Below are 25,760 nucleotides of genomic sequence, written 5' to 3' on the forward strand. Positions count from 1 at the left end.
GTGTATTTATAATTTGGAATATAATTGATGGGTTCTTGGGGGAATTCACAAGTTCAAGTTAATAAGTATTTCCAAGCAGTTTTTGAAAGCAGTAGTATCAATTTGTATGCCCATCAGCCATGCAATAAAGTGCCAATTTTTTCAGGTTTTTGTTTGTTCGTTTGTGTGTTTGTTTTTAGTCATCTGGCCTGTGGAAAATTTTTTCAATGACTTTTAAGAATAAATACAAATTTGCATATAGCATTGTAGGATTAAACTGTCAGGATTGAAAACTACTGACAGGCTCAGACAACGAAACAATGACAATAAGGTAAAATTCAGCAGGAATGATACAAAGCTACTTCATCTGATCAAGCACAATACAAGGAGACTAAGTGTCACAGAATTTCACATGAAAAAGATGGCGGGGGGGCGCCTGGGTGGCTCAGTGGGTTAAGCTCAGCAGGGAGCCTGCTTCCCTCTCCCTCTCTCTCTGCCTGCCTCTCTGCCTACTTGTGATCTCTGTCAAATAAATAAATAAATAAATAAATAAATAAAACCTTTAAAAAAAAAGATGGCGGGAAGCTATGAAGGTGTTATGGTCATTTAAAAAATTGGTATCCAAATCTGCACTAAGCAGGGTCAGTTTTCTCAAAGCAGAGCTTGTATATGCCCAGGCCCTAAGGAAAAGTTATCATTTCTCTCAGTAGATGATTGTTAGTTAATGAATAAGTTGAATGAAGGAATGACTGAATAGTTTGTGTTCAAAGCTGAATACTAGAGAAAGACACTCAAGAGCAAAGCTCTTCTGAGCATTCTTCCTCTTTCTTATTTCAGAGGACAGAGACAATTAGGTGACAATTATCAGAGGAGAAACAAATGATTAAATAGGAAACAGTGAAATCAAGCCTAGGATCTTTTGGAGACACTGATGAAACAATAGGTTTTGTATAAATCATTTAAGTCTTAGTTATGCTTTCTGGAGAACTCTCTTTCCCTGTTCTATTTCATCTGTTTTATTTTTTAGGTTCGTTTTTTTCTTCCCTTTTGTTCTAAGTTCACTTTTTCTTTCTCTCTTTTTCAAAGTGTCAGTTCTGTGTTTTATTTAAAAAAAAAAAGGACTCCTACAGACAAAAGCCTCCCAAATCAAAAAGTCCCACTTCTGGTAATACCTTGCTTAGCTTAGGCACATGCTTCCACAGAGAGTCCTATTTCTCTTCAGTTCTCCCCACTATTCATTTCACCCAGTGTAGCATTCTAGTTTTATTTTTTTTAAGAAAATAATAAATTTTGGGGGGGAGATGTTTGATATATATATAAATGAAAAGTCAAATGGAATTTTAAAAAAATTCATGCCCATAGAGAATATTCCATGTAAATAAAGTCACACCTCATAAACTTAATGCCTATTAGCATCTCCAGACTTTTCTTTTTTATGTTTATTCCAATTTCTAGGCATAATCAGCTTCTTGTTTTGCACCATTTGTATTTGCATGACTCCTCGAAGCTGAGGAATAAACGCCTGTTTTGTTGCTATTTCCCTAGGTTATTTTGGTTCAATGGTCTGATGTGTGTAACGCTTCATAAAATTAAGAAATATCTTATTAATGCCTTCATTTCCCCTTCAGGTTTTTTTGTCTGTATGATCTATGCTACAGATTACATTTACTGTAAACTTAATCTATTTTTAATGACACTTGCCAAGAAAACCATGGCTTTATTTTTCTGTTTACTTGGTAGTTGCCAAGCAAATAGCAACGGTCTATCACCTATTCGGAAGGAAGGTGGCATGCTAAATTTCACCCTTTATCAGTTTTCCCTATGTAACTGGCATATCAAAGAACAGCACATTTTAAATCATCTAGTGCTTGCCTGGGGTTTCTTTTTTTATGAGACAAAGAAAAAACTTAGTTGGAATTTTACAGCATCTTTGAAAAAGAGTTGCAGCTTCATAATAATGACTTATATTTTTAGTGTGCTTTAACATTGACAAAGCACTTTCAAAAAAATAATCTCATTTCATCTTCACAAGAACAAAGCCATTCAGTATAGTAGTTAGGATATGGCCTCTGGAGCCCAGCTTCATAATTTCAAACCTTTCCTCTGTCATTTATTGTCTCTTAATATGACCCAGGGCAGTTCATTGAACTTTTCTCCGGGTCACAGTGTCTTCTTTTGTCCAGAGAGGATGATAATAGAGCCTATAGATTTGTTGTGTGCATGAGATGAGAGAATCATTTATATTTGTTAGTAATTGCCACAATAATATGAGTACTGATATAAATCCTCTAGGGTATACGACTAAAAGTTTATAGTTGGAGGTTGGCTATACTAATCATACCTGGTTTCCTGAACAGGTCTAGGAGTTGGCTGAATGTCAGTTGATCTAGAATGGCCTAGGCTGGAATGACTGGATGTCCTTAACTCTGTCTAGATGTGTCTTATTCTCTAGCAGTCTGTCCTGGACAGATTCCCGTAGCAAAATAGGGCAAGCCCCATTGCTAAAATTCATTTCAAACCTCTGCACGATCTCACCCATGCTAATGTTCCATTGACAAAAATAAGTCAAGTTGTTAAGCCCAGGGTAGGTCAGCCAACTAGTGATGGGAGGACACTGAAAATATATTTTTGCAAAGGGCACATATACCAAGAGGGGTAAAACATTGATGCTATCATTGTAATCTACTACAACATGTGGAACATAACAAAGTACTTATATGATAAGATTCAATAAATGTATAACTCTTACTATTAGGTTGATCCAAATGAAATGATCATTTTTATAGATAAAAATGGTCAAATATCAGCTATTCTATATGATTCAAGCTCAAATTACCATTACAACTTCCTGTAAAAAAGAATTACCATCTACAATTTTCAGTGGAAGAATCTAAAGCCTAATTAATTTTCAAGGTTACTCAGCTCATAAATTTTAGCCTTTTATTTCAATGTAGTCTTCTGACTTTAAATTCAGTTGTCTTCTCTTACATTATAGCAGCATTATGAGATTCTTGGTGATAGATAACTGATTGTAACTATGACATGACTTTATATATAATACAGAGTCATAATTTTCTAACTCTTTTTTTTAAACAGGCTTTAATTAAATTTATTTTTCTTATAAAAAACTCTGTGGTGGCCACATCTGGAACCTGTGTTCTCTGCAGAGAAACTCTGGTGTGAGTCTTTACAAGATGGTCAGTGAATTCCTAATAGGGAGACTTGGTGAACACAATCTCTTTCCAGAGGTCATAGGTGAGATAGCCACAGGTCTTGGAAATGACATCAAAAGTGGTCTTGGTGAGGCTGCCTAGGGTGGCAGTGCAGCCCTGGGGTGAGGTGTAGCAGGTGTCAATACCGGCTGTCATCAGCAGCTTCTTGGGCAGCGCCTCTGGGAGCAGGGAGGAGGTGCACCAGCACAGAGCCATAGCGGCCAGTCAGCCTTGCATGGGACAGTACAGGGCTTGCCGATCTTGCTCCACCAGTAGCTTTGCCAGAGGGACAACGGAAAGTTTGGCCAGCAGGATGGCCCCACAGATGGCAGTGGCTACCTCCTTGGAGCACTTAACATCCAGACCAGTGTGTTGATTGTAATCACCCATGACAATAAATGCCTTGAACATGGTCTGCTGGCCAGCACGGGTTTGCTTTTGCACAGGCATAACCTTCAAAACCTCATCCTTGAGGGATGGTCTCCAGGAAAAAGCCAATGATCTCAGAGCCCTTGATGGGCTGGGAGAAGAGATAGATCTCCTCCCAGGGACTTGACTGTCATGCCCTTGATCAGGCGGCCCAGCTTGTCGATGCACTCCTTGTCCTTGGCCTTGCCTCTGAGAGCCCCACCCCCGACCATGGCCAGGACCAGGTCTGGGCTGCTGCTGCCTAATCCTCCAGTGAAGCCTTGGCAGCCTCCCATTCCAGGGCCCCAGGGCCCTCCAGGCCCTCCTGCAGCACCGGCGTCATCTGCTGTTTGGTGTTTTCTCAGAGAAGAAGCTAATTTCCCAGCTCCTTATCCTCATAAAACTCATGCCGTGCCAGTGAGTACAGGCATCTGAAACACCTGGTCTTTTGCCAACACTAACCCTATAGCATTCCATCTCCTGGTTACTAGCTCCCAGAAACAGAAATGAAGTTGGTAGTAGCTAAATGCTATATTGGTACTCTCAGAAAAGCCATCTCAAAAGCATTTGAGAATTTATGAATTATAGCTAAATATATTATTTCATGCTTATCTCACCTGTATGTTCCTAAACATGCTGGCTATGGTATTTTTTTCACATTTATTTCTTGTTTGTATATCTAATTATATTTTAGCCAGTTAAATAGATACATTCTGTATAAATACACATTTGGATTATTTTTACATATGTGCCTATTACATATTTAACATTAAACTCTGCATCACAGGGGCACCTAGGTGGCTCAGTTGGTTAAGCTCTGCCTTTCACTCGGGTTATGATCCCAGGGTGCTGGGATCCTGCCCCAGTAGGTTTCCTACTCAGCAGGGAGTCTGCTTCTCCCTCTCCCTCTGCCTGCTGGTCCCCCTGCTTGGACTCTCTCTCTCTCTGTCAAGTAAATGAATAAAATCTTAAAACAAACAAACAAACGAAAAAAAACTATGTATCACGATGTTTCTAGAGATGCTCTGTGCACTGTCTTTCACATGGCCTCTATTCAACAAATTGCCTTAGATTAGTAAACAGACATAGAGTTACAATACAACTGATGTCCCCATATGTGGATTTGGATGAATCAATTAAATGAACATCCAAATCAAATTATTCTTACATTTACAAATCATGTTTCATATAGCTCAGAAGCAGAGAATATTTGCAAGGAGCAATAAGCTATTAAAGCTCCTCATTATAATATATTGCTACTGAATTAAGTTTCCTTATCTGTCAGTTAGTATCTTATTTATAACGAATCTAATTTCATTCCTTCCTTTCTACTCACACTAGGGTCATGATCTCGGAAGGATTCTTCATTCTCTGAAAAACTGGTAATTTCAAGACCCCAGAATTCTGTTACTTAATGCTTTTTAAATTAAATGATTGCACAGATTTATTTTGTTGGTGTTGTCAGATCAAGACAAACATATATTTATTACTGGTGTAAACAGCCACAGTACCTTTTTTTTAATTTTTTTATTTCTTTTCAGTGTAACAGAATTCATTGTTTATGCACCACACCCAGTGCTCCATGCAATATGTGCCCTCCATAATACCCACCACCTGGCTCCCCCAACCTCCCACCCCTCACCAAAACCCTCAGATTGTTTTTCAGAGTCCATAGTCTCTCATGGTTCATCTCCCCCTCCAATTTCCCTCAACTCCCTTCTCCTCTCCATCTCCCCATGTCCTCCATGTTATTTGTTATGCTCCACAAATAAGTGGAACCATATGATAATTGACTCTCTTTGCTTAACTTATTTCACTCAGCATAATCTCTTCCAGTCCTGTCCATGTTGATACAAAAGTTGGGTATTCATCCTTTCTGATGGAGGCATAATACTCCATAGTGTATATGGACCACATCTTCCTTATCCATTCGTCCGTTGAAGGGCATCTTGGTTTTTTCCACAGTTTGGTGACTGTGGCCACTGCTGCTATAAACATTGGGGTACAGAGGGCCTTCTTTTCATTACATCTGTATCTTCGGGGTAAATACCCAGTAGTGCAGTTGCAGGGTCAGAGTGAAGCTCTATTCTTAATTTCTTAAGGAATCTCCACACTGTTTTCCAAAGTGGCTGCACCAACTTGCATTCCCACCAACAGTGTAAGAGGGTTCCCCTTTCTGCACATCCTCTCCAACACACGTTGTTTCCTGTCTTGCTAATTTTGGCCATTCTAGCTGGTGTAAGGTGGTATCTCAATGTGGTTTTAATTTGAATTTCCCTGATGGCTAGTGATGATGAACATTTTTCATGTGTCTGATAGCCATTTGTATGTCTTCATTAGAGAAGTGTCTGTTCATGTCTTCTGCCCATTTTTTGACATGATTATCTGTTTTGTGTGTGTTGAGTTTAAGAAGTTCTTTGTAGATCCTGGATATCAATCTTTTGTCTGTACTGTCATTTGTGAATATCTTCTCCCATTCTGTGGGTTGCCTCTTTGTTTTGTTGACTGTTTCCTTTGCTGTGCAGAAGCTTTTGATCTTGATGAAGTCCCAAAAGTTCATTTTCACTTTTGTTTCCTTTGCCTTTAGAGACATATCTTGAAAGAAGTTGCTGTGGTTGATATCAAAGAGGTTACTGCCTATGTTCTCCTCTAGGATTCTGATGGAGTCCTGTCTCACTTTGAGGTCTTTTATCCATTTTGTGTTTATCTTTGTGTATGGTGTAAGAGAATGGTCGAGTTTCATTCTTCTACATATAGCTGTCCAATTTTCCTACCACCATTTATTGAAGAGACTGTCTTTTTTCCACTGTATATTTTTTCCTGCTTTTCGAAGATTATTTGACCATAGAGTTGAGGGTCCATATCTGGGCTCTCTACTCTGTTCCACTGGTCTATGTGTCTGTTTTTATGCCAGTACCATGAGCAGCCACAGTATCTTATCAGCACTAGTGATGCACTAAAGACTCACACTTTTAAAAAATTAACATATAATGTATTATTTGCTTCAAGGGTACAGGTCTGTGAATTGTCAGTCTTACACAATTCACAGCACTCACCATAGCACATATTCTCCCCAATGTCCATAACCTAACCACCCTATCCTTCCCCTCCTCACCCCTCAGCAATCCTCAGTTTCTTTCTTGAGATTAAGAGTCTGTTATGGTTTGTCTCCTTCCCTGGTCCCATTCGTTTCATTTTTTTCCCCTCCCTTCCCCCCATAACCTCCCGCCCTGCCTCTCAAATTCCTCATATCAGAGAGATCATATAATTGTCTTTCTCTGATTACTTCACTTAGCATAATACCCTCTAGTTCCATCCATGTCATTGCAAATAGCAAGATTTCGGGGGGGGGGTAGTGATGGCTGCATAGTATTCCATTGTGTGTGTGTGTGTGTGTATATATATATATATTACATGAAATATTGGGACTTAGTCAAGATCAAAAGCTTTTGCACAGCAAAGGAAGGAGTCAACAAAACCAACCAAAGGACAACTGATAGAATGGGACAAGATATTCGCAAATGACCTAACAGATAAAGGGCTAGTATCTAAAATCTATAAAGAACCTATCAAACGCAACACCCAAAGAACAAATAATATAATTAAGAAATGGGCAGAAGACATGAACAGACATTTCTGCAAAGAAGACATCCAAATGGCCAATAAACACATGAAAAAGTGCTCCACATCACTCGGCATTAGGGAAATACAAATCAAAACCACAACGAGATACCACCTCACACCAGTCAGAATGGCTAAAATTAACAAGTCAGGAAATGACAGATGCTGGTGAAGATGCGGATAAAGGGGAACCCTCCTACACTGTTGGTGGGAATGCAAGCTGGTGCAGCCACTCTGGAAAACATCATGGAATTTCCTTAAAAAGCTGAAAATAGAGCTACCCTATGACCCAGCAATCACATTATTGGGTATTTACCCTAAAGATACAAAAATGTAGTGATCCGAAGGGGCACATGCACCCAAATATTTATAGCAGCAATGTCCACAATAGCAAAACTATGAAAGAGCAAAGAAGCCTCACACTTCTTAAGCATCCTGTTTTCTACAGGGGGCCCAAAAAATGTGTGTGCCTGGAACACCTGCCATATGCCATCTAAAGGAAGTATGAGGAGAAGGGGACACATCACAGTGTCTATAGTTGATTCTTATTTCTGTCTTGTACTAGTTGGGTGACTATGGGAAAGATATTTAAGCTCTATATTCTCTAATATTTGAATAAACTGTAACACACAGTGTTAAATGGCATCATATGAGATCTTGTGTACACTTAAGTGCCATGCAGTAGTTGGTCAAGCTATGAACTGCAGAATCCAGAGTCATCTGAGAAATAGAGGCTGATACATCTAGTAAAGGAGAAAATGTAAAACAGCCCACACAGCCTCTAAAGCTGAGGAAGTTACCCATCAAATCTTCCAGTTATGGTACTTTATTTTAGGGGGATTCTTTTTTTGCATATTATAATTACCACAGATTATTTTGATTTGAGAATGTAGACTGCAGTGTTTTTTAAATTTCTCTTTTACTGTGATACAGCAAGAAATGCATTTTTATTTTAGATCATTATATACATGCTGCATACATATATACACATCTGAAAGAAAAGTTTCATGAACTGTTGCTACCTTCATTGCTGCCTAATATTTTCTACTCTGCCTTGTTCTACTGTAATTTTTAAAATTTTTTTTAAAAAATGGCTGATCAGTATCCCAGCAGCAATGTGCCACAACATATGTTTTAAAATACTTTGAAGTAGGACAGATCAGAATTTAAATCCCAAATCATCCACTTACTAGCATAGTGACTGTGAACAAATTAAACTCTCAGATTCCTCATTTGTAGAATAAGAGTTATAATAAGAATAAACCTTATCTCATAGAGACATGGTGAGGATTATATCAGATAATTAATATAAAGCACAAAGTATAGTATATGTTCATTATTTGGGGGTTTCAAATCACTACCTTTAATTGCATTAGAGATAAAGTTTTAAAAATGTATCTGACGGGCGCCTGGGTGGCTCAGTGGGTTAAGCCACTGCCTTCGGCTCAGGTCATGATCTCAGGGTCCTGGGATCGAGTCCCGCATCGGGCTCTCTGCTCAGCAGGGAGCCTGCTTCCCTCTCTCTCTCTCTCTCTCTCTCTGCCTCTCCATCTACTTGTGATCTCTCTGTCAAATAAATAAATTTAAAAAAAAATAAAAATAAAAATGTATCTGACTGTATTCTATTAAATTCAGAAAGGTCAGATAATAATCTGGACATTTCAGATCTCAAATTTCTTACTCCCTTGACTATGTCATGTAGAGAGAAATCAAATATTATTTTAGGAGGTTTAATATCCATGAAGACACCAACTTAATATCTAAACACCACTGTCCTAGTTTAGTGGGAAAGGGCATGAATGCTTTGGAAGCAGCATTCTGGAACTTGACAAGTGCCTCACTGCACAAAGCCATTCAGGACACTGGCCTGTTATAATTTAACTCTGTTCCTGAAAGCTCTAAATCCAGGCCAACATTTGTAAACACTATTGCACAATTGATTGCGATGTCACTCTGGTCTCTCTTCTCCCTCCTTACCCTCCTTCATTTCCCAGCATGACTCAAAGTTTAAATTTATCTGAACCTTCCAAGTGTGTCTAAGAAAAGTTTATCATTGTTAGTCACTTAACCTCCCTGGGCTTAGAATACTTGGCCAAACCCAAATGTCTTATTTCATACCAGAACTCTCCCTGTTCAGTACTGGTGCGAGAAGCAGAAATTCAACTTAATTTAATTTGCATTTTCTCCCTAATTTAGTAATGCAAATTATTATTTTCTGCCTTGTAGATGCTACAATGCACAATGCAAGTGAGACCCTGTTGGCTAGCAACCCAGATAAGTGAATCGGTGGAGATGTTTACAGGGAAGTAAATGACATGCTTACTTAAAATTCATTTCTCTTTAATGACAAGAAAATTTAATTTCAAATTGCAATCTACAGGTGTTTGTTAACAGACCTTTCCAGCTATTATGTCATTTCTTATCACCCACCCTCTCTTGCCATGCCTTGTAATACTGTTGACAATGGGTTTCAAAACATTTTGCTGGTATGTTACATTTCTAAGTCCTATAGATTGCTTATCATGTCCTCTTGATATCATCTGAAACAATCTGTTTTTATGAGGAAACTGGATGATTACTTAATTGCAGTGTTTCTGTTTTCAATGTACATGCTACTGAATAGAAATGAGAGTAATATAGTCTCCTACATAAAATTCCCTAGCTAAGCTAGAAATCTGATTTTCATATCTCACTCATCAGGTGACTATAAGCCAAAAAATCCTCCATCTGAATGGAAATATTTCATGCCTGGTCTCTGATGGAAAGAGAAGCTTATTTTGATCCAACCTATTTCAGTTACTTTTCCATTAAAAAATCCTTAAAAATATTTTTGTGACATGTAAAATGTTCAGGCAGCCTTAAAGATGAAATAAATTTAAACTAGCAGGAAATCTCATTAATAAAATCACTTAAGTGTTCTGTGTTTAATTACAAGACCTTTGGAAAAAATATCACTGTGGAATGAGATACACTCAGATTTCAATGAGAGAAATTTTAGGATTTGATATCTTGATAAATTGAACCTCAGGAAAAATATGGGAAAGGTTTATCACTCACAAAGTAGTGTCTTCATTATGTGTAGGCAGTCTGTATTTTTTATTATTTTATTACATCTTTGTACCCTTATAAAAGGTTCTTAATTCCAGGGTTTCTGGTTCAATGATAATGACCTGTCTCTGCTAAGGTTCCTGTCTATTGTATCGGGTAAATTTTGGGCCTGTCACTTCAGTGACACTGCGAGTATGCTGTTGAAATGTGTGTGTAATCTGGGGTGCATGGTTGGCTCAGTTGGTTAAGCATGTCCCTTCAGCTAGGGTTATGATCCCAGGGTCCTGGGATTGAGTCCTGCATTGAGCTCCTTGTGCAACGGGGAGCCTGCTTCTCCCTCTGCCTGCCGCTCCCCCTTTCTCTGACAAACAAATAAAATCTTTTAAAAAAAAAAGTATGTGTAATCTTAAGACACTCCAGTTTGCCCAAATACAATGAAAATGGTCACATCTGTTCTAAGAACTAGAATTTGGGCCAATGGACCAAACAACAAAAAAAAGGCTAAATGAATGAAATGGATACGACCAGAGTCATGAACACAAGTACCTATGTGCCTGCCGAAATAACATAAATGAATGAGATTGGTTGTATGAAAGACACATTGGAGAACGGCAAGGTCTCTGTGCCACTGGGATTGTAAGAATTTATTTGATCCTAAGCCCAGCTGCTAGGCTTATTTGAAAATGTGGGTTCAATGTTTCCAGGTCTTCCTATTTTCTATAAAAAGTTAGAAACAGATTCCTTTTTTTAAAAAGATTTTATTTATTTATGTGAGAGAGAGAAAGAGCACAAGCAGGGGGTGCAGCAGAGGGAGAGGGAGGAGCTGACTTCCCACTGAGCAGGAAGCCTGACAGGGGACTCCATCCCAGGACCCTGGGATCATGACCTGAGCCAAAGGTAGATCCTTAACCGACTGAGCCACCCAGACACCCTAGAAACACAGACTTCTAAGTTGAAAATATTGGCAGCCATTTAAAAAAATTACTTAAACATTAATTTATAATAACTTTTGTTAAGGTTTTTTTTTTTCAAATTTTATTCTTTTCATTTTGGTAGTTTAATTCAGAATCCAAATAAGGTCCACACTCTGCAGTTGTTTGAAAGAGCTCTTAAGAGTCTTTGTTTTTTAAGTAGCACCACGCCAGTCGTGTGACCTCATGACCCTGATGGAGAGTCGCATGCTCTCCCGACTGAGACAGCCAGACTCCCCAAATTTTGTTAGTTTTTTTAACTTAGAGTCCTCATTCTTCCAAACTTTTAGATATAATTTACATGTATTATTTATAGACATTTTAAATATGTACTATGATAAATTTTGATAATGCATATACTCATCTAACCTTTACCCCAAACAAGTTATAGAATGTTTCCTTTACCCAAAAAAGATTCCCTTATTCTCAGTTCCAGTCAATTCCCCACCTGACAGTTAAGAATAGGTTGGATTTCATGATAACTTAGATTGACCTTTTCAAAAACTTAATATAAATGGAATGATGCAGCCAATTTAGGTTTGGCTCTTTTTGCTCAATATAATGTTTTTGAGATTCATCCATGTTGTTAAATTTGTCAGTGGTTTGTTGCTTTGAGTTGCTTAGTAGTATTACATTTTATTCATCTCAAAGCATTATGTCGACCAAGTCTCAAGATAGACTTGGCCTGCAGGAAAACGGTAGGTTATTTCTGGATTGGAAAGAAGATAATGGTTGAAGGCAAAAAAAATGCAGGAAGGATGAAAGAATAGATGATTATTGTGCTAGAGGAGTGTTCAAATAAAACAATGTAAAATAGTGGAAAGAGAAGGGCTGGAAAGCAGAAGAGAGCAAAGGACCCCGTAGGTAGGCATTTCAAGAATCCAGGTGTGAGAGGGACATAGAAGTGAAGAAAATAGCTGATTCTGTGATGTGGGTATTTTCTTGTTCACCCAGTGTGTTGGAGTTGCTCAGCCAGTTTCTGGATTTCTTTTAGAGAGAATTGTTCTGTGTGTAGCTGTAGATTCTATGTGTTCATTAGAGGAGGTGAATTCAGGAGCCTCCTACGTCACCATCTTGTACTGAAATCCTTCTTATGGCTTCAATAGTACCCTTGATATTTTGCTACATGGATGACAAAGATTGTGCTTTTTTTTTTTTTTTAGGATTCTGTTTCTTTCCTATCTTCCTTTCTTCTGATCATCTCACAGTAGCCTCATTCTTTAATGATTTAGCAATGATTATCATTTTCCTAACTTGTGAAAGTTAAGTTCACATTGTAAAATTATCTTTGTATTGATGATAGTTTAAGGTCATATTTTTCCTATTTATCACACTTAAGAGAAATAATCTCCATTCTGTTTTTCATCAGGATCTCATGCTCTATCTGCAATGAAATTGAATCACAATTCCCTAACAGTGCAGAGAACTTCCAACAAGGCCATTGCCATATATAATCATTCAATAGTCATAGAGTAGATATAATAGAAATTACTTCTCCTTGAATCTCAATATTCTAAAATTACTATACTTCAGTCTAATTCCCTTCGGTTGATAATTGTTTGCCTCTATGTTCTGTGTGTGTATGTGTGACAATTTAATACTTGAGGCTTTTTCAGTTCTGAGGTATTCCATAATTTAGAGGATTTTTGGAATCAGTCTCTCAGCTACCAACAATGCTAATCTTCTTACATTCCTAGACATGGTCTGGTAAACCTCTTATGAATTGGATTACATTATATGAACTAAAATGTATTCACTTATTTTCTGTTGCTAACAATGTAGACAAGAATCATTTTAGCCTAAAACTCAGTCCAACAACAAAATATTTTACTATGAATCAAGGCCAGAGTAGATAATGACATACTTCCATGTTGTTTAGAAGAATAGTTTTTGATAAGAAATACTAAACTAAACTCTCCCAAACAATAAGGAAATATATTTTCTTGCATACCAGGAAGACTAGAGGTAGTGCAGGGTCAAGTATAGAAACATCAGTGATTCACCGATTCAGTAAAATATCAATTTCTTCTTTGCTTTCCTTAACAACAACTTCTTTTCAAGAAAATGCCAACAGCAACGGGGGTATTTACTTTCTTGTTTAGTAAAACAAATAAGAGTAACTTCTCTTCAAAACATGGAATAAAATTTATTCTGATCTAACTTAGGTCACATGACCTTTGTGGAGCAAGAATAACCAGAAGAAATTCTATGCTCTTAGTCCTTTGGCAAACGGGAACTCCCTCTGGAGCAGGAAATGAAGTACATACCTAAACAAAACTGAGGTTCTGTTAGGAAGCAGTTAAGTGTGGCTTCAGCTATTCTCCATTCTGCTGTATTTTCTATTCTAATACCTCCTGAGATTTTATTTACAACACATGGGCATTTAACAGCTATTCATGCCATTTAACGTGTGAAAAGGTGGGAACTGAAATTGCATTGGAGTCTAAGTACATAGTGGCTCACAAAATGCAGACACTGAACATTTATATTGAAGAAATTATTCATAACTTTCAGGAACAAAAATCTTTCCAAATTGTTTATTTTAATTGGGTGTGTTTCCTGGCTGCAGAAATAAATAAAAGCTTATTTTAAATGTGTGCAGTATGTCTTCAAACACCAGAGATGTGCTGAGTCATTGATAAATAATTCACTTAGCCTGGCAACAGATGAACGAATTTCTGAAAGCTGCAGACATCTAAGTTTCCCCATACTTTTCCTTTTTGAGATTAGCTAGAACAGATGAATGATGGGATTCTAATCAGGACCAAAAAAGGGCAGCCTCTTTAAATTTTCAGCAACCTGCTATGGTGAATGACAATGTCACGCCTAATCATATTGTTTGTGTCAAGAATCCTCTGGTCTGCTGCATCTAAGTGCTGCAAATAGTTGCAAATAGTTGATATTTCCTCCAGAAACAGCTCCATTTGCAAATTAACACACATCCTAAAGGAGAGGTGATAAGCAGGAAAATAGGATAATTCTACTCCAACTAATTTAAAAGTAAGTTTGAATTCATTTTATCCAGACCACTAATGTAGTTTGTGATTTTTATCTAATTTTTATCCAGCACTGCAGATTAAAGGGTATTTTAGGGAGCATTATTCAATAATCTGCCTGGTGTATTCTCCAATATCCCTGAGCAAAATAAATTAATCTTCTCACTGCCCTTGCCAAAGTCGATAACTTAGATTCACAGAAATAACAGGAGTTATATGGTTTATGTAGATTTGAGTTAAAAGTTGACAGGGTGCCTGGGTGGCTCAGTTGGTAATGCGTCTAACTCTTGATATTATCTCAGAGTCGTGAGTTCAAGCTCTGTGTTGGGCTCCGTGCTGTGCATGCAACCTACTGAAAAAAATTTTTTTAAATTAAAAGAAAAATAAGTTTAAAATTTTTTTTTAAATTTAGATTTTTTTTTTAATTTGTCAGAGAGAGAGAGAGAGAGAGAGAGAGAGAGTGCGAGCGAGCACAGGCGGACAGAGTGGCAGGCAGAGGCAGAGGGAGAAGCAGGCTCTCCGCCAAGCAAGGAGCCTGATGTGGGACTCGATCCCAGGACGCTGGGATCATGACCTGAGCCGAAGGCAGCCACTTAACCAACTGAGCCACCCAGGCGTCCCAGAAAAATTAAAAGATTTAAGAAAAGAAAAGCTAATGTTGACTGTAGAGTCAATAAATGTGCATGGGGTGACCTTGAATAACTCTTAAGAATAGAGCCAGAGAACAGAAGGTTGTTTTCACTGAGGTTCCACGGGTATATATCATAAAATATTTGTAGGTCAAACCAACTGGATCAGAAAAGAAAAATAATTACATGATGAGCCAATGTCCCCTTGTATTATTCAGCTTAAATATCTTTTCTCAAAGTATTAATGTATAAATTTATAAAATTGCTGAATTAAATTTATATATAATGAAATAAGTATTAATGCAAGTACACAATTCAATGACATTTTATTGTAAATGTGCCTTATTTTTTATTGCTAAATATTTTTTAGAATATATATATATATTTTTTTTTAATCATTTTTTTAAAATTTATTTTCAACATAACAGTATTCATTGTTTTTGTACCACACCCAGTGCTCCATGCAATCTGTGCCCTCTCTAATACCCACCACCTGGTTCCCCCAACCTCCCACCCCCCCACCTCTTCAAACCTTTCAGATTGTTCTTCAGAGTCCATAGTCTCTCATTGTTCACCTCCCCTTCCAATTTCCCCCAACTCCCTTCTCCTAACTCCCCATGTCCTCCATGCTATTTGTTATGTTCCACAAATAAGTGAAACCATATGATAATTGACTCTCTCTGCTTGACTTATTTCACTCAGCATAATCTCTTCCAGTCCCGTCCATGTTGCTACAAAAGTTGGGTATTTATCCTTTCTGATGGAGGCATAATACTCCATAGTGTATATGGACCACATCTTCCTTATTCATTCCCCTTTCCCCGGTCAATACTACCCCTATAGGTAAACCAATTTTTAATCCCCCTTTAGCCTAGGAAAGTTGAGTCCCTTAACAAAGATATCAAGATACATCCAGGAAGAATCAAAACAACCTTCCTCGCCCACACTGAGAAATTATAACCACTCTCCCATCTTTTTCTTCCACCAGTGTTTCTGTGTTTTTGTGTTTGTCCTGATAGTATATAAATCTTACACTTGGGGTTCTTTTCGACAAGGTTCTTCCTTTATTGCTAAATACTATTTCATTATATGAACATATCACTTTACTATCTTACTAATAGACTTTGGGGTTATTTCCAGTTTTTGGTTATTATGAATAAGACTCCTATAAACACTCTCATATAAGGCTTTGTGTAACCAATATTTTTAACTTCAAGTGAATACCAAGGAGTGGGAAAAAAATTACCAAGAAGTGGAATCAATGGATTATAAGGGTGGTGTATATTTAATTGTTTAAGAAATTGCCAACCAGTTTTCCAAGTGGTTGTACCACTGTGGTTTTAATTTTCATTTTCATGATGTCTAATAACATTGAGAATCTTTGTACTTATACTTTGTATAAGTAAATATACTTTGTACATGTACTTATAGGTTATTCACATATCTTCTTTCAGGTGGCATTTAAGTATTTTGTCCATTTTTTATTAGCCATTTTGAGAGATTTTTATATATTCTGGACACAAGTCCTTAGATATATGTGTTGTTAATATTTTCAACCTCTGTGTTGCTTGCATTTCTTTTTCATAAAGACAAAAATTGAAAAACAGAATTCTTTTTTATTTCAAAGTCCAGTTTATCATTAAGTTCAATGTTTTTTGTGTGGCTGCTCTAAGAAATCTTTGCTGATTCTGTATTTGCAAAGATATTCTGCAATATTTTTTAAAGCTTTTACAGTTTTAACTGTTACATTTAGATCTTAATCTACCTCAAATTATTTTTTGTGTATCATGTAAGGAAAGAGTCAAGGTTAATTTTTTTCCCATATGGTTATTATACCCAACTTGTGGAAGATATTTTCCTTTTTCCTTTGAATTACATTGAACTCTTCCTTGAAAGTCAGTTGAGTGTGTAAGTGTGAGTCTTTTTCTGGTAGATCTATTCTGTTCCTCTGATGTATTTGCATATCTATTTATAATACCACAATACCTCAGAATTGCAGCATTATAGAGAGCCCTCAACTTAGGTGGTCCAAGGCCTTTAAAATAGAAATTTAGTCATTGATTTTAAATCTTATTTTTAAAATAAACATGTGAAGGTATAAATTTCCCTCTATATATCACTTTAGTAGCACCCCACAAACTTTGGCATGCTGTTTTCATTTGAGCTTAGTTGGATATATTTTCTAATTTTCTTTGTGATATATTCTTTTACCCATGGATTATTTCAAAGTGTTGATTAATTTCCAAAGTTTGAGGAATCTTCTAATTATCCTACTATTATTGATTTCTAATTTATTTCTGTTGTTTTCAAAGAACATACTCTGTGAGTGTTTAGTCTTTTCAGATTTATTGGTACATATTTACTGCCCGATATATTGTCTATCTTGATAGAAATTTTATGTGCACATGAAAACTATGTTCAGTAATTGTTGAGGTGATCTATAAATGTCAATGAGGTTGAGTTAGTTGATAGTGTTGTTCAAATAGTCTACAGCCCTATATGACCTTTTGCCCACTTGTTTTATCAATTACTGAGAGAAGGGTAATGAAATTGCCTACTATGTGGCCTTTTGTGTTTTAGTTCTGTCAGCTTTTATTTCATCTATTTTATAGTTCTCTTATTTGATCCATTCACTTTCAAGATTGTGATGTCTTCCTAATGAATTGGCAGGGTTTTATATGGTTTCATTTAAATCTATCTTCTAAGCTATTTCTTTTCTATTTGTCCCTTACATATTTTTCAGTCTTCATTTATTGTTTCTTTTGTGTTATTTGAATATTTGTAGTCTTTTATTTGATGTCCTCTATTGGATTTTGATTCTTATATTTGTTCTACTTGTACTACTTTCTCTTGGGATTATAATATGCATCCCTAATTTATCACAGTCTACTTAGAATTACTATCATACTACTTCATGTAAAAGTTGAAACATTTAAAAGAGTATGATTCACAGGGTGCCTGGGTGGCTCAGTTGGTTGAGTGTCCAACTTCTGATTTTGGCTCAAGTCATGATTTTGGGGTTGTGAAATTGAGCCCTGTGTTGGGCTTCATGCTGGGGGCATGGAACCCGCTTAAGATTCTCTCTCTCCCTCTCCCCCTATTTTTCCTTTCAAAAATAAATAAATAAAAGAGTATGATTTTATTTTCCCTCCTATACTTTGTGCTACTTTGTTATACATTTAACTTCTACATATATTAAAAATACCAAAATATATTATTTATGCTTTAAATATCAGTTTTTTCTTTTTTTTTAAAAGATTTTATTTATTTATTTGACAGAGATAACAAGTAGGCAGAGAGGCAGGCAGAGAGAGAGGAAGGGAAGCAGGCTCCCCGCCGAGCAGAGAGCCCAATGTGGGGCTTGATCCCAGGACCCTGAGATTCACGACCTGAGCAGAGCAGAAGGCCACTGAGCCACCCAGGTGCCCAAATATCAGTTTTCTCTTAAAGAAATACAGAAGCTAAAAGAAAAAGAGACAGCCTTTATATTCACCCACATATTTACCATTTCTATTACTTTTCTTTTTTTTGTTATAGATTTGAGTTTTCTTCTAGTGCCATTTCTCTTTAGCCTGAAGAACTTTCTTTATCATCTTTCAGAGGTTAGGTCTCCTGGCAACAAATTTCCTCAGCTTTTGTTTATCTGAAAATGGTCATTATACCCTACTATTTTTCATTTTTTAAAAAATGTACAAATTACATAAGGTAAAATTAATCTTTTTTAAAAAAGATTTTATTTATTTATTTTGAAAGAGAGAGGGAAAGAGAGCCGGGGAAGGGCAGAGGGAGAGGGAGAATCCCAAGCAGACTCCACATTGAGCAAAGAGCCCAATCCCACAACTTTGAGATCACTACAGAGCTGAAACCAAGAGTTGGATGCCCAACAAACTGAGCCACCCAGGCACTCCAAATCTTTTTTTTTTTCTTATATAGTTCTGCTAGCTTTGACAAACTCACATAGACAAATGTCTCCTTAATCAAGATATAGAACAATGTCATCACCCAAAATGTATTCCCATGTGACCCTTTAAAGTCAACCCATCCACACTGAGGAGGGTATGTACTATGGTGAGCACTGTGAATTGTTAACAGACCTGTACCCCTGAAACAAATAATACATCATATGTTAATAAAAATAATAAAATAAAAAATGCTTGATGATAAAAAAAATAAAGTCAACCTATCCACCTACTACCAGTCAAAAGCAACCACTGAACTACTTTCTGTCCCCATAGTTTCATCTTTTCCAAAAGATCATATAAATGAAATCATGCTCTATGTAGCCATTTGATGCTAGCTTCTTTCACATAACAAAATACATTTGTGATATATCCAAGTCATTGCATATATCAATAATTCATTCTTTTTATGCTGAGTAGTATTTCATCATGTGGACACACTACAATGTGCTTATCCATTCTGCATTTGAGGAACATTTGTGTTGTTACAAATTTTGGTGACTATGCATGCAGAAAGCCACTATAAACATATGTGAACAGATTTTTGTGTGAACATATATTTTCATTCATTTTGCTTGTGTAAATACATGGCTTATACATTTAACTGTATAAGAAACCACTAACCTATTTTCCAAAGTGGCTGTACCATTTAGCATTCACTAGTGATATATTTCCAGGTGTTTCACATCATTGCCAGTACTTATCAGGATTTTTTTTTGTCATTCTAATAGATGAGTAGTGATACCTCATCACGATTTTAATTTGGATTTCCCTAATGATTAATAATATTAAGCATCTTTTCGTGCACTGATTTGCCATTTGTGTATTTTCTTTGGTGAAGTTTGTTTAAAATTTTTTGCCATATTACTGATTTTGGTTAATATATTCTGGACATAAATTCTTTCTCAAATATGTGACTTGCATATATTTTTCCCTGTCTTTGGTTTGCCATTTTATTGCCTCAACAGTGTCTTCTGAAGGGCAGACATTCCAATAACGACCATACCCCCCCACACACACATATTTGCTTCTGAAGACACCTAATCTAGAGTTTCACTTAAATTGCTAATTGAAACAACTTTCACGCTCTTCCTTCAGCACCACTTCTTCTTATAAATATTTAAATTATCATATTAAAAAAGAGACATAAAGAGAGAGAGAAAGTGTATGTAGTTAAAAAATTTTTTTAAGTGAATACTTATGAACTCATTCCAATATTATGCACTACCTTGACATAAGGTAAAAGTAGGAGAGCCTCAAATGGGGTGACTGTGAGTTCTCTTTCCCACTCTGCTCTCATGGAAAAGATTCCCTAGCCGAATAACACTCCCCATCAGATAGATCAAGTTCAGTTCCCATTTATTTCAGAAATAAGGTTCAGTTCACTGCCAAGTGGCAGAATTATTCAAAGGAGCCAATGACAACCAGGTACACTCCACCCTTTTGATACTACAAAGCCTGTCTCCCCACAGCCTCTGTTTTCTCACTCTATTTCCAAATGCAACCCCTTTGTGGTTCTGTATAGCATATGAAATCCTCCTTCCCTTGCCTGTGAGTGCATGTGATAGTAACAAACTACTGCTCTCAATCTAAAAAAAATAATAATAAAACAAACAAACAAACAAAAAAACCAAACATTCCTTATTTTGATAAAGTTCAACTTACCAGTTTCCTCTGTTTTGTATTATGCCTTTGGTGTTATGTCTGAGAAATCTTTGCCTAACTCAGGGTCACAAATATTTTTCTTATGTTTCCTTCTATCATCCTCTTTTTTGAAGGATATTTTCAATGGATATAGAATTCTGAATTTATAGGTTTTCTTTCTTCTCTTTTTCTTCCAGCATTTTATTTTTTTTGTTGTTTACTTTTTTTAAAGTAAACTCTATGCTGACATGGGGCTCAAACTCATGACCCTGAGAACAAGAGTCACATGCTGTACTTACTGAGAAAGTCAGGTGCCCCTCCTCCAGCATTTTAAAGATGTTGTTCCATAATGTTATGGCATCAACTACTTTTGGTGAAAGGTCAATCACCATTTGTATTGTTTCTCCCATTAGTCTACTTAGGTTCCAACTCCCTTTTCTATCTCCTCAAAAGTGGCCCCAGATAAAAAGCCAGATTGAAAAGCGACTCACCTCATGTGTTTCTTCTCTTAAGTTTCAAAGTTTTGAGCTATCTATGCTCAATACCTAGACATTATTACCACAAATAATTTGTGAAATGTTATAGTACTTCATGATAAGAGAGTAATTCTGATACCTGTTACTCCATAATGGCTATATGGAGAATTCTAGCATGTTTAATATTCTTACTCTTATTTCTTCCATCCATGTATGAAGCAATCAATAATATATTTTTGGATACCAACTATGAGAGTGTGCTTATTATTAAAGAGGCAAAGACATGGTCCCAACTATTAACTAGCTTATAATATTGTAAGCATATATATTTTTTAATTAACTTATTTCATTTTTTTAAATTGAAGTATACTTGACACAGCATGTTATATTAATTTCAGGTGTACAACATAATGATTCAACAACTCTACACATTATGCTATGCTCACCACAAGAGTAACTACCATCTGTCACCATACAATGTTATTACAATACCACTGACTATATGTCCTATGCTGTACCTTTCATCCCTGTGACTTATTCATTCCCTATTGAAGGTTTATACTGAAAGAGAAAATAGGGCATAAAATACAAGTTTTGCAAACTGTTCTTGAAACTCAAATATATGAAAATTTCCAGAATCATGGGCTGATAACTCTATAATAAATGTATGATTTCAAACCTCATTGTTGCTCAGCATTACCTTCTATTATCACCAACTGAAGCCCTCACCCATTTCTCACAATAATAATTCTTAAGTTTATCTCTCTAACGCTGGAACAGTTAAACGTCCTTACTATAGATCCACTCACGGATAGTATGATTGACCATCTTCACAGATATCTTCTCTTGCTCAAATTCAACCCAAATGTGTATATTCAGATCTGCATGAAACTGTCCAATTGGGACCATTCTCTAGCTCATAAGTATCAATGGAAGGAATGTACTTATTTGCTATTTGGTTGAAGTATTGCTAAAAAGGATCTCCAGAATTTGTTATTTGTCTTCCTTTTGCTTTAGTCTTTGAAAAACTGTTTGAACTTGGAAATAATTCTTGAACACCTGTTTAACTTTCATAACAAATATTTCAAAGGAATCAACACTTGTATTTATGGTTTTAATCACTCAAAGAGAATAATCAGGAAAAACCACTTTATTCTAGGTCATGTGCTAGACCGAAGGGGGCAGAGCACAAACATGCATAAGACTCATTTTTTACCCATGAGGAGTACACAGCTTAGAATGAGAGAAGGACACGTTAACAAATTTTGTGAATATAATTAAATTATAGTGCAATTATAGTGTTCTTGTGTGAAAGAGAGGGAAGAAGAGGGAGAGTGTTAGGGGTTTGGGGAGGTGGGAACATGTTCTTTATCTTGGTGAGAGACTAACTGGCCTTTTGGTTTAAAAAATGTGTGGAAGAGCTTAAACCAACACATTTACTTCAGAAAAAACTGGGCTGAGCATAAAACCTTGACAAAAACCTCTTCTGGTCAACATTTGAACCTATAATATTGATTGCAACAGTGACTCTGAAATTCTGGACCCGGAGGTTATAAATCTTTTTGCCAGCAGGATGCAGTCTGCAGTTTGACATGTGAGCACCTCCATCTCGTGGCAGGGAGTTATTGATGGAAATTGCCTGGTCCAGCCTCAGATGTGGCCCAATGCAAACAGGCCAGAGACATGACATGGATGTGCCCTATGCCAAGAAATATGCAATTTGGAGTAAGATTCTTGAAACAGCCAAAGCTGAAGTCGGCAGGTGCTTTGTCAAACAAACCTGAGCTTAAGACCAGCAAAATTCAAGGCAAAGGTGGCAGCCAGGCAGCAAGTCAAGGTTTGAGGCAGAAACACCAGCAGGTTTTAAGTGAGGGGTCCCTTACTGACTGTGACACTATGGGAGGCTGGAGGCCTGACGTGTCAGTCAGCAAAGGGAAGGACAGTCATGTCATTGAATAGGACTGATACAGATTGTCAGTATAAATACCAGTATTTTGTAGCTTATAAAATGATTGCATCCACAGAGAAAACCTCCAATCCCAACAGCTGTGTTGCAGTTTTAATGGAAGCAGGTCTTCTACCACAGTTCCTAAGGAAAAGGCAAATTCTATTAAAAATTCAACTTGCTTCTCAGAAGAGTGACCAATGCTAAGATAGGAAGGCAATACAAGGCCACACATTTTCAATGCAGATTGTATCATAACTTTGGATGCTTAAAGGAAAGCACTTATTTTCTCAAATTACTGCACAAAGTAATCTATGAAATGAAAATCCTTGCAAACACCAAGTGCACTCCGAGAGCACTTGAAGTACTTGGCAATCATTCTGAAGCTCTTTATTAAAACCCTAAAGCTTACTAAACCCCGCACATCAGATGAAAAAAAAAGTCATTTTGAATTATTTGTGGAGGTCAAGGGGATTGCTTCAGTTGATACTTTTTTAAAGTTCTCTTCCCTGCATTAATGACTATACTGGACAAAGATATTATTGCCCACAGATTGGTGTAAAAGATTTGGTTTTAGCAAAATACTTCTGCTAAAGTAGTCTCATAGAAGGCATGAACTTCTCAAACATATGGGCAAAGTTTTTGCTCTCTCTCCAAGTTTCAATGCCCTTCATATGTAAAATGAGGATATTGAGGGAAAATTGGAAATCTGTTCTAGTGACATAATCCTTCTACATATGGGCAAATGATTATACACTAAAAATGTCCATTGTCACTTAATATAAAATATTAGTATTTTGAAAAAAATCTAAATATCCAAAACCAAGTTATGGTATAGTTGTTCAATGCATTATCATGCAACTGTATAGAATTACATTCACAAAGGGTTCTAGTGGCGTGTGAAAGTACCTGTGATACAGTGTGATATTTTTTAATTAGGAAAGAATATCTATTTTTTTCTTTTGTTGCTTGTGCTTTGATTTTGGTGTCATATTTTAATCTTTTTAAAAAGATTTTATTTATTTCTTTTTGACAGAGAGAGAGCGTGCAAAAGCAGGGGCTGCTGCAGAGGGAGAGAGAGAAGCAGACTTCCTGCTGAGCAGGGAGCCTGAGGTGGGGCTCCATCCCAGGACTCTGGGATCATGACCTGAGCTAAAGACAGACACTTAATGGACTGAGCCACCCAGGTGCCCCGTGTCATGTTAATATTTGTATAAATTTCATGTAGAGGCTGGGGGAAACAGGTACTGTCATAGATTGCTGGTGGCAAAGCCACCAGCTTTGAGAGATGGAGGAGAATTTGGTAATATCGAACAAAACTACAAGGCATTTATCCTTCAATTTAGCAGTCCCAGTTCTCAGAATTTACCCTAAACATATGACTCAAACAATGTGAAAATACATATGATCAAGGCTATTTATTGGGATTACATATAATTGCAAAATATTGGAAACTGCCTAGATGCCTGAGCTTAGAGATAGGTTGAATAAACTATGATACGTATGCGTGAGGATTATACAGTTGTGAAACATATGAGGAAGATCTCTGTGAACTGATAAAGAGTGATTTCCAGGGAGATGATATTAAGTAAAAAAGGCACAATGCAAAAAGGCATAAACATATGCTACCATTTGTGTGTATAGAAAGATGGAGATAAGAAAACGTGCATATGTCTGCTTATCTTTACAAAAAGAAACACAGAAAACAATGAATCATTACACATATGGAAGAATAGGGTGGGAAAAATACAGAAGAGAATGAATGACACTTCTCTGAATGCATCTTTTTGAATATTTTTGACTTTTGAACATATGCTAATATTTTACATATTCAAAAAATGAAATTAAATCAGAATGAGGAAGGAAAAAATCTAAAACTGAAAGCAAATGGAAATAAATAAACTTTATTTTATTTCAAATGATTTTCATATCTACATTGAGGAGAAAGGCAGAAAGGACTAATACAATTAATTTAGGAATGAGGCATTTGATTATATATTCTTGTCTTGGGCAAGGTTGTGGGGAGGACAGGAGATTTGTAAACAAATTTTTATTTTTTTGAAGATTTTTATTTATTTACTTGAGGGAGAGAGAGTGCAAGAGAGCATGAGAGGAGAGAAGGTCAGAGGGAGAAGCAGACTCCCCATAGAGGTGGGAGCCCGATGTGGGACTTGAGCCTGGGACTCCAGGATCATGACCTGAGCCGAACGAAGGCAGTCGTTCAACCAACTGAGCCACCCAGGTGCCCAAATTCTGATTTTTAAAATTTTTTTTTAAATTTTATTTCTTTTAAAGATTTTTTTCTTTTTATGTATATATGTATGTATGTACTTATTTATTTATTTATTTTAGATTGAGAGAGAGCATGAACAGAGGGTCGGGGGAAGGAATAGGGGTTGAAGGAGAAAGAGACTCCACAATGAGCAGGGCTTGATCCGAGGACCCCATGATCATGACCTTAGCTGAAGGCAGACGCTTAAGCACCTGAGTCACCAGGCACCCTGTGATTTCTTTCTAAAAGATTTCTTTATTTTACTGGTTTGGAGGAAGCAACTCTTAAAGTAGCATATGAGCAAAACTGATGATGTTGAGAGGCAGTGTTCTCACTGTGGAAGAAGGGACATTAAAGCATAGAATGTGAGGGAAAAAAAGCATAAAATGTGGAAAAGGCAACAGAAAGCTCTATGGAGATGGATTAGATTTGGAAGTGTCACTGAGGATCCATGATTTCTAAAATGCGCATGCGTGTGTGTGTATGTGTGTGTGTGTGCACTAATCCATGTGCATGTGTGTATGTATGTGTGTATGCATGTTTGGTTGTATATTTAGATACCTGTGTATACACAGGCATATTTTCCTCACTCTATCCAGT

The 25,760-nt window shown here is 36.6% G+C and overlaps 1 pseudogene; it reads right to left on the reverse strand.

Annotated features, from left to right (window-relative positions):
• Window positions 1-2,817: 2,817 nt before the first annotated feature.
• On the reverse strand, window positions 2,818-21,852 carry LOC125091522 (40S ribosomal protein S2-like; annotated as a pseudogene).
• Between the last annotated feature and the right edge of the window lie 3,908 nt (window positions 21,853-25,760).

This window comes from Lutra lutra, chromosome X (genome assembly GCF_902655055.1).
Source record: "Lutra lutra chromosome X, mLutLut1.2, whole genome shotgun sequence".
NCBI lineage: Eukaryota > Metazoa > Chordata > Mammalia > Carnivora > Mustelidae > Lutra > Lutra lutra.